Below are 10629 nucleotides of genomic sequence, written 5' to 3'. Positions count from 1 at the left end.
ATTTAATTCTAGGACTAGAAAAGGCATGAAGAAATTCTTCGCTACCTAGAAGGTAGATGGGGTTAACAGGCAAAGTGAATAATCACAATGAACCAGCAGCAGGAAGTCCAGAAATAAGTCCCTCAAAACCTTGATTTGTGCCATGAAACACAAAGTGAATCCCAGGCATTCATCATGGGCAATAAAATTAAGTTGTTCTTACAGCACCTCAGGATGTTTGCTTGCTTAAGCAAAGCAGCTCAGACTTCACAGTGTCTTCATGGGACAAGTCCTTGGGCAGAAAAGGAGATTAATACTTACACACACACACACAAAAATAATAATAAAAATAATTATACTGGTGTTTAGGAGCAAAATGTACCAATCCAAATTAATAAAACACAAGATTATTTTTAAAGTGACTAGTGCAAGACCACACTTCAGAGATGTGCAATTTTGCACATCTAAATCAACAGCCTAAGACCAGGCTCAGTATTTAATCAGCAAAATACCTTGTATCACATTAGCACAACCACATACTCCCGAAAGGCCATACAGGAGGCATCTGAAGTCTATAAAACAATGGTCCTGTGCTTGTTCAGTGCACTCTCTTTTGGCACAACCAGGAACTGGACACTGAGCCAGATGATTTCTGTGGATGTTGGCTGGAATCCAGCTTGCTGCACCTTATGAAAAATCGCTCAAAATCAAACCCAATGCAAGATAATTGGGATCATTTTCCCTTCTTGCATGGGGAGTTTTAGCTCGCTAACCTCTATGGAATTATTACAATAGGAAAGGGGAATCAGTAAACATAAGGGCCATGTCAGAAATCCACCTGAGAGACTTGTGATTTTATAAAATCAATCATAAACTCTTTCTTCAGAAAGTATTTTTTTAATTTATTTTTTTTCTTACCTTTAATATAGACAATTATCCAAGAGATCATGACCACAGCATACATGTGCTCCAGCTCAGAATCTGCCTTCAGAGCTTTACTCTGTTCCAGGCTTTATTCTGTCCTCTCTGTTGTACTGAAAATGCTCACATCTGATATTACAATGACCAAATAGAAGTCTGCTGAACTACAGCTTTCCTTACCTAAAACTTAGTGGCCAAAAGGTGACTGAAGGTGTAATTTTTATTTATTTTTAGTCAAAATATGTTGCAGAAAGCTTTAAGTAGCCAAAAGAAGAGTATAGTCCCTGTGTATGGGATTATACTCATGGGATTAACCTCCCTGTGCAGGGAGGTTTCCCTTTCTGCTACACCTCTCAATGCAAAGAAGGATTTCCTGGGTTCTTCTCTCCTCTGAAACATCTTCTGACATATTTCTACTCTATCCTCTGTGCTCTTCAATTTGCTTTCTTAAGAAAGCAGGGAAAACAGCTTGGTAAGAAAATGAACTCGTTTCTCAGCTTATCACTGATCAGAACCAGCCGACAAAACCCACCACGACCACAACCACCAGATATGAACCTCGGCTAATTAGGCCAAATAGATACTGCCTTAAAGCTGAAGGCTTGGAGCTGAAGTCACTTATCACAAGTAGAAGACACCATACCACACAACCAGTTAAGACTTGCATAGCAGTGGTTGTACAGGGGCACTACTACTGTATGTTTCACCCCTCCTGGTCATACTGCACAATATTTTTTCCTCTTCTAAGTAATGAAACAAGAGAAAAAAAACCCACCACTTCAATAAGAACAAAATAACTTACAGTGCTGGCTGCTGTATCTGAAGTCCCACTCCCTCTAAGCACCAGTCCTCCCAGAGGTCTCCATACACTACAATGAATTCAAGAGGCAACAAGGTTAGACTGTGAGCATACACAAATGTCTCCATATAAGAAAATACATAGGCTTCCATTTCAGGGAAAATAACTTTAGTGCCTGTGAATGTAGCTGTGGCTATAAACCCAGAACAGATGCTAGGTGAATGGGGGCAGCTGTGCAGCTAACCCAAAACTAACATTTTCCCATGCCGCTTTCTCCACTCGATTCCTTTCAGCTCTGGTAATGGTGCTTGGAGAAGAAATCCCACGGGAAACATTAGCTCAGAGAAATCCACAGCCAATCTAAAATGAAACCCCAACATTTTTCTCATGTCAAGTCTTGCATTTAGCACACAGAGACCAAGAGCCAGGGGAGTAACTTCTTTCACGTATCACAATGTGGCAACTATAATTTTTAGTTTCACACCCTAGGAGGAGAGGACACATCCTCACACACAGTTTTTATCATGCAGAAATTTTGCTTCAGAGACAACCATGTGGTCTCCAAGTCCCTTTGCAAGAAAGCTCCAGGATACACAGTGACAAGGTGCTTACCTGTTACATTCAGTCTAATAAAGAGGCCCATAGCAGTTACGACAGTATTCTTTATTTTGGCTCTGCATTGATAGTGGCTACTGTCTGACTGGTTGACTTTCTGAATTTTCAGCAGCAGAGAGGACATGACTTTCACCCTGGGATATTGAGTTTTGTGAGAGGTGCAAAGCTTTCTATCTCCTTTCCATCTTCCATCTCTTTTCCCATTTTGCTTTTTTTACAGCAGTGAGCCTCGATTTGTGATGACTGATCCTGTTGATGACTGATGAAGCAATTCAAATTCAGTCTCTCCTTTTGCCAGGTATTTTGTGGTAGATGCAGAATTTATTTCCAGCATACTGTGTTCTATGGTGGAAGACAGCAGACATTAACTGAACTGACCTTTGTGCCAGGCCAACTCCCCGTTTCTCACCACACTTCTCCATTTGTTGATGCACTGTGAAAGCAGGGGCTATCTTATGCTCCAGATGTGCACAGAGATGTCAGGACAACAGGTACCACAGTAAAAACAATACTTTTTCCCTCACGTGAGGGGAAGAAAAATCTGTTTCCTGTCATAGATCTTTAAGCAAAGGCATCATGCAAACAGAATATTCTCTATAAGCTTTGCTGCTTTCATAAAAAATGGAAGATGAAGCACATTTTTTCTTCAAAAAAGAAAGCAAAAACATCAGGGGAGACAGATATTTGTAGGAGGTTTGTTTTTTTTTTCTCTTTAACTTGAAGGTTTTTGCTTTCATCAAATACTGAACTATTCCCTGGAATTACAACATAAAAGTATTGATTGGTTCAAAATACTGATCTTTTGGGATCAGACTGCATCTCCTAGCTCCCTGGTCAAAATCCAGCATGGAGAAAACAAAAGGCTGAAAAACATCATGCAGATCATGCAACTCTGGAAACTTACTGCAATACATATTCTTTCTTGCCCATAACCCAAGCAGCATTTCTCAGCTACACCAAGTAACTGCTAAACAGGATTTTAAAAAATGCCAACAGCATGCTTTTCCTCGCCAAGGTTTCTCCATACCTGATGCCAGCATTTCCAGAGCTGCCATTTGGAACACCAGGATGAGGCTGCTGCCTCCATCCCTAGTGAGGAACCTTGTGATCAGAGTCATCTTCTGCACTAAAAAAGAGAAGAAAAAAAATCATAGGCAGTTCTTCTCATGGTACAGAGGAGAGCTAGTATCACTTTGCTTGGTACTGCAAGCCTGCCCTAGAACTTACAGAGCAGTCAAAAGTGCACAGACCTTCCTCTGAAGTGGTGAGCTTGTAAAAAACAATGTAAGCCCCTGCATTTAAGTAAGACACAAACACAAAAGCACAGATCTCCTTAAAAAACAAACAAACAAACAAAAAACCAACAACAAACAAGCAGACAAATAAACAAGACAACAGATGCCAGAAACAAGAACACCAACACCCACTATCTGTAAACTCAAGTTGCAGGCAACAGGCTTATATCAAGGCTCAGGGGGCACTAGCTAAAACAGCTGAAGGTCACGACTTAGGCTGCAAGCACAAAATTATTGCTGCAGTCTAGAGTGAATTGAACAACTTGTCAACAAATGCCTAAAAGCTAGCAAAATTCCTTTGTAACAGTTTCTCCTCCTCAAGAGGGCACCTGCATCAAATTATTTGGCTAGCACAGGCAAGAGCCTGCCTCCCAGCAGGCTGTCTCAGGACATTAAAATGAATGTATGGAACAAAGGATACTGGCATCTCTTTTTCAATGATGGAACAAAAAAAAATCAATTCTCATTACTAACTTTACTGTATTTGTACTCTGAGTAGGAGAATGTTTAGGCATCAGGAAAAAACAGAGATCCTGAAAAAATTTTTTAAAAAAACTCTTATCACAACATCCTCATGTTTCAGACTAGTGTTAAGAGGCAGGAGAGTTTCTTTCTTTATCTCAGAATATAGATTTTCATCTTCTTTAGAAAAACGAAGCTGTCTTTTAGAAATGTCTTTAAGTGCCAGACCACAAGTGAAGTGTGGCAGACTGCTGGGAAGGAGAAAAGTAAGAGTGGTTTACTTGGCCTCCATTTTCCAAATGGGTAGGTGCCTTGAAAGATTCTGAGGTTAAATAAGTAACAAAAAATCAAAATACTTGGCTTCATTTACTTGGGGTTTGTGGTTTTTTCCCCTCTCACTTACCACTTTAGACCAAGACATGGAAGAAAGCCACAGGAATTCTGCTTGTTCCAACATTATCCACTGCTTTTAATCTGTGTATTTGTGTGATTTCAATCAATTCTTTCAGGTTCCTCTGATCTTCTTGTTGATAGGGAAGGACAGCTGAGAGTGAAAATGCCTTCTGCAAAGAAACTCCCGTGTAGGCAATACTGGCAAGTTGAATGTCAGGTTGATTTCTGTATTATTTTAACTACAATATCTATTCTGCATTTATTATCTATTAGCTCTTAATTTGCTTTCTAAAAGGGTCCCCATACACTTTCTAGTGTCAAGCTTTCAGTTATGGGTCAGCTACCCAGGACCAGAAGATTTTACTGCCTTTTTACCAAGTAAGGCCAGCTTAGCTAACATTTCCTCTTTGATGACCCAGTAATTTTCAGACACTTAAAAGACTCAGAAGAGGCTTCATTTTCAGGATGCAGACAAGAAGCGTGAGTTCAGTTGCTCTTTTAACCGCTTTTGAGATGCATAGAGCATACTGGTTAATGTAAGGGGAATAATCAGAGCTCCCAGTTCACAGCCTCTGCAATTCATTACAGCAATCCAAATTATTGCCATTAGCAGAAAGTAGTTCAGTGTCCCAGGCACGTTTACTGAAAATGTACACTCCCTGTGCAGCAAAGCCATTGGTTTCCAGAGTTGCTTCCAAACCTCCTTAAGAAGACTCTGCATCCATGACAGGTGCTGACTTGAGAGCTCAGACACAAACATCAGCCATTCACAAAGCATTCAAAATCCAGAGAGCAAAGCCATATTTTATTTATTTCTTCTTACACTTGCTCTCCTATCTCAAGCCAATCCCAAAGCAATCACTTCTCCTGCAGAGCAAGCAACATGTTCTTTGAAGTCCATTTAGTATCAGGTCTGTCAGCAAAGCTTAATCCCAGTTACTCAGCCTTCACAGTGCAGCCTAGTGGATACATATTTACAAGCAAACAAGACTGAATGTGCCTTTGAGGTTTCTCCACAGAAATAGAATCATAGAATCATAGAATCATAGGGGTTGGAAGGGACCTCGAAAGATCATCTAGTCCAACCCCCCCTGCCAGAGCAGGGTCATCTAGAGCACATCACACAGGAACGCATCCAGGTGGGTTTTGAATGTTTCCAGAGAAGGAGACTCCACAACCTCTCTGGGCAGCCTGTTCCAGGGCTCTGTCACTCTCACAGTAAAAAATTTTTTTCTGATATTCACCTTAAACCTCCTATGCTCCAATTTGTATCCATTACTCCTTGTCCTATCACTGGTCATCACTGAAAAAAGCTTAACTCCATCTTCTTGACACTCACCCTTTACGTATTTGTAAACATTGATGAGGTCACCCCTCAGTCTCCTTTTCTCCAAACTAAAGAGACCCAGCTCCCTCAGCCTTGAACAGCCTTTTATTTGAGAAAGGCCAAAGGAGGCTTTAAGCCAGCACTGTAAGCTGTGCCTATGTTCTCAACAGGTATCTGAGCTGAGTAACACAGGAAAATACTGGGGGTGCAAATATGGGAACATCCCATAGATCATCTACTGTGGTACTTCAAGAAAGGCTTAAAAGAGGAAAAAAAATCACCCATTTCAACCATACCAAAAAAAAAAAAAAAGTAGCAAAGTTCTACTTGTTGAGTAAATCTGAATAGGTACCTATGTGTTTTAAGGCAAGGGAGATCTTGGATGTCTCAGAATTAGTAAATTCATCGGATTCAATATAACATTTAACAAATTTTCATTACAAGATTGCAAGGCAAGGATATATCAGGGCTAGGAAAACCATAGATCACAAGATCAGAAAATATATTCCCAAGTGTCCTCATGTATCCTAAAATGCTTTCAGCTCTTTAGGTGTTTGTATGAAATCAAAATACAAAACCAGTGATTTTAGCTATTGAAATCCTGATATTTTCATCCTACTTTGTTTAACTAAAAAAAACAACAACAACAACAATAACAACAAAAAAGGCAACATGGGAGAAATACATACCATGAAAAAATGTGTGCCGAGGCTGCTGTCACCTTCACATATACATACCCATTGTAATGAAAGAAAAATTTCAAATATGGCAAATTCCAGGATTTGTCACAACCGTATGCAAATCATATTCAGACAGAAAGAGAGAAAGTAGTTTCACCTAAATTATCTGTTACAAAGGAAAAACAGTATAGTTACAAGGAAAACCATACAGAAGATAACCAAGTCACATTAAGCAGTTCACAGCAACTGATCTATAACTAGATAGCACCATATTCTGTATTTGTAACAGAGGTTCCAAAAATGCATTCCAGAGAACCTGCCAAGTTTTCCTAGAACCAGATCCTGACAGCTCCAGCTCTCAGCTCTATACATGAGATGGTGGGAAAGCCTGGTCCTCATCAAATCCATGAAGAAGGACATATCGCCTAGGTGGTCTGGAACTGCTTCTTCATCACTTTGGGCACAAGGGCATCAGGAATAGACAAGACACAGCTGTGCACCCAATGATTGGGATTTTTAATAGTCCTACTTGTAATCTGTACTAGACACTTGTGTGTGGCCTGATCATGTGGCAAAACTGTGTTTTGGATGCATTGGTATACAACTCGATGACCAAAAGCCATCTTTTTACTCTCCTGCCTTACCTCAGCTTAAGACCTAGTTTGCTGGGTTTGCTTTTGTAGAATACTACTTCATCATTATAAATCTTATACATTGACTTCTATAAATGACAAATGGGTAATTTTTAACTTTCTCATATCCAAAATAAAATAAACAACATAAAAAGCCAAGAGTTCTATAATGAATTAAAAAATAAGGTATTTTTTCCATAGTGATCACTATCTTATTAATCATGCCATGAAGCAGTTTATAACTAATTTTGAAGAGAACACAAAGATCTTACAAACTTTGTACATCAAGACATATGTATTCTGTAACTGTAAAGAGAATGGGTCCAAGTACCAGTTATCAAAAAGATTTTATTCTTTGTTTTTTAAAAATTAAAATAATAAAATCAATAATGTCAATCAAGTAACACAAAGACAAGCAAACCTTGAGAAAGCAAAGCTCCACTGTTATCTATGCTGATTAAATACATAACTCACAGTATTACACTGATGCAACAAACTAATATAGTCAAGCAATCAAACCTTTGGACTAATATAACAGATTGTCACCACTGACAAAGTTAACCCTAGGGAAAAACTGAAAACAAATACAATATCTTTCCATTTCAATTCCCTTGCTTAACATAAATACCTACCTGATTTAAGTGTCCATTAGCTACTTTTTCCTTACACCTTATTGTCACTAAACACAATCACAGAGGATTAATTTTCCATCATCCTCTTCTTCAAAAGGACACAGTGGGCTTTAAAGAAGATATGACAGTTAAATTACATAGCAACACCTTAAAATACAACCATTAACACAAGATTGACAAAAATCTTTTAATTCTCCCTTCTCTGGATGACCTGCCCAAGAAAACAGCTTAATATAACTTCAGTTATGTCTGTGGGTAAAATAATTTTAAGTTTTTTTCCTTCTCTGGTCTTTACTTCTTGAGAAGGCATGTCCCGCTTGCTCCAACTCCGAATCCACTTCAGCATTTCAGGATCACATAGTTTTGTAGGCCCACATATAGTCACATCCCACAGGGTCATCTTCAAGACAGGCAACAAGCTAAGATGTTGGTGGCTACTTCCTAGAAAGTTTAAGAGTCATCTTCCAGCTGAAATCAGGAAAACAAGCTCTGCTGTGACCGAAACCAGTTTTATTCTTACGATCAAGACAATCTCCATGTATGCCTTTCATGGAGGTTTATTCTGTCCTTAGCACTGAAGCATGGATTTCTGGTAGGATCTGTTGCTTGTTTGGAGAGGATTTTAAACAAATAAATACAAGCTCATAACGAACTCTACTGGTTTTTAATTATTAAAATAATTTATTTTTATACTGTGTCTATATTCTTCCCAAAGCTTATAATAACAGTTTTCAATAGTTATGCAGGAAAAGGCTGTATTCTGCATTTCTGCAGTGCCAAGGAAGAGTATTACCCATTTCCTTGTAGTTATAACACACAACAAGTCTTTCAAAGCCACAAAGTGATGAGAACTAATAAAGAGCAGGCATTATCCACCCCCTCATTTCTATTAACAGTTCTATAAGCATCACATAAGCGTCATCAGAGCAGAACACAGTATTTCCCCCAACACAAAAGCAATCACAGAGTGACTGAGAAGATGGAATCTTCTATAGGAAGTTTGTATTTCTCTTTGCCTTTAAGGCTACTTTCAAGCTTTCCATTGTGATCCCTGATCTCAGAAAGAGAGGTAAATGAACGCTATTCCAATTGAAATCCTTCTTGTAGCCAGAGTGGATGCACCCAGCAAGAAATCTGAAGAAAAAGTTAGGTCGTTGGCATATGGAAGAGTCAAAATAATTCTTCTAGATTCCATGATATGTTTGCTGAGGCTGATGCACCTTGCCCCTCCAGATATCAGTTCAGTCTGAGCTTAGGGTAATGAAATGTCATAATAATATCTTTACTGACTAAGTGGAACTAAATACTCAATAATATAGAGGTTGATACAGAAATTAGGAACGTTTCCTGGGTGCATTACAGACTTTGATGGGAGGACAAGGCAAAGATGAACAGGTCAAGGTGGGACACAAGCAGCAGAAAGGGGAATGGAAGATGAGGAGAGACTTGCTGCTCTCAAAGCTTTCAGCCTGGATAACTCCTGTCTCCCAGAGCTGTATTTTTTAGGGAAGACTACATGCTTTTTTTCAGGATTGTATAAGCATATCTTCCTCATGCTCCTTGAAGAAAGTAGTGAAGTAGTGAAGTACTTAATATTTATACATTTCAAAAGCTTAAAGGAAAAAGAACAAGAGTCTACTGTCAAATTCAGAAATCAATCTCCAAAGGGCAAGAAATGCACATGCAATTGACATCTAAGTAACTTGCACTGCTCTATCACAGAATAAACAAAAAAAAGTTTTATATGGGTACATACTCTAGGAAAAACAAAGCTAAATGTGCTGAATAGAAAAAGCCAGAAGCTTTATAATGTTATCTTCTATGTCTCAGCATCTTGTATGTACAAAGACTACCAAATGATACAGCAATTTAAAGGCAGAACCAAAGAAAGACATGTCCAGAAAATGGCCAACAGAAGGAGCTCGAAAGAAAACTCTTCCCACATGTTATGAGTGCCAGAGAGAAGCCAAGAATTCCAAAGTCATTGCCATTTGAGCAGCATTAATCAAATCAACTTTGGTTGCTGTTATTCAAACAGTCTTGCAGACAGCCTGATTGCTGTCCATGCACATGAATTTACATACATGCATACATCCTTGAACAACCACATATCTCCACCAGAAAGTCTATTTAGCACACATAATTCCTTGTTTTTAAGACCTTTTGATTTTTTGCTTCAACAGAAATTTCCAGTTTGCAACATGGATTTCATCCTGACATGACAGCAAAAGAAGCTGCACAGACTCACCCCACAGTTAAGTCCATAAAAAATTCTGCATCTAAAAGCCCAAATTCACAATCAACACAGAATATTTGTTGAATAGCTAAAGACAAAAACATTATTCATGGTTTATATTCTCAAGTATAAAGGTCACCAGGGAAGAAAATTCAATATTTAAAGCACAAACAAGCAAAGCCTGGGGGAAGAGGACTACCACTATAATTCTTTACTGACAGGTCCAGAGGATAACAGAATACCTTTATTTGCTGCAAACACAGGGACAGTAAATGATTTTTTGTCTTCCTCCCCCTTCTTAGAAAGACATAAGCCAAAAATACTAGAAGGAGGGGTATTCTCCCCTTCCTCTGCAAGCCTGTATTCCAGCAGGATTGCAATGTCATTCCTGTTTACTTCCTTTCCCAGCACCCCTCTGCGCCCGCCCACACCCCCCCCCCCCCCCCCCCCCCCCCGGTTCTCTTTACTGTATCAGGAGCATGTGGTCATCAGAAGAGACAGAATTAATTACCACTTGGCTATATGCAGGATGGCTGATGAATATTCATTTGGTAGCTCAAATGGACTTTGCTTCATGATTAAGGACGACTTCAGTGAACCAAATATCCCTGTTGCCAAATCACATGGTTTTTATATAGTACTTGCCAAACTAGAGTGG

At 39.1% G+C, this 10629-nt stretch overlaps 1 long non-coding RNA gene across 1 annotated transcript; it reads right to left on the bottom strand.

Moving 5' to 3' along the window:
* Positions 1-7431: 7431 nt before the first annotated feature.
* LOC127387900 (uncharacterized) lies at positions 7432-10367 on the bottom strand. The gene is made up of 2 exons (XR_007890238.1): positions 10214-10367; positions 7432-8203 (listed from the first exon to the last, which is right to left on the bottom strand). It is a non-coding gene; the product is annotated as an uncharacterized LOC127387900 (long non-coding RNA).
* Positions 10368-10629: the final 262 nt, after the last annotated feature.

The sequence above is a fragment of the Apus apus genome, chromosome 1, assembly GCF_020740795.1.
Source record: "Apus apus isolate bApuApu2 chromosome 1, bApuApu2.pri.cur, whole genome shotgun sequence".
Lineage (NCBI taxonomy): Eukaryota > Metazoa > Chordata > Aves > Apodiformes > Apodidae > Apus > Apus apus.
The sequence above is the reverse complement of the archived record's forward strand: the minus strand, read 5'-3'. Positions and strand labels throughout refer to the sequence as shown.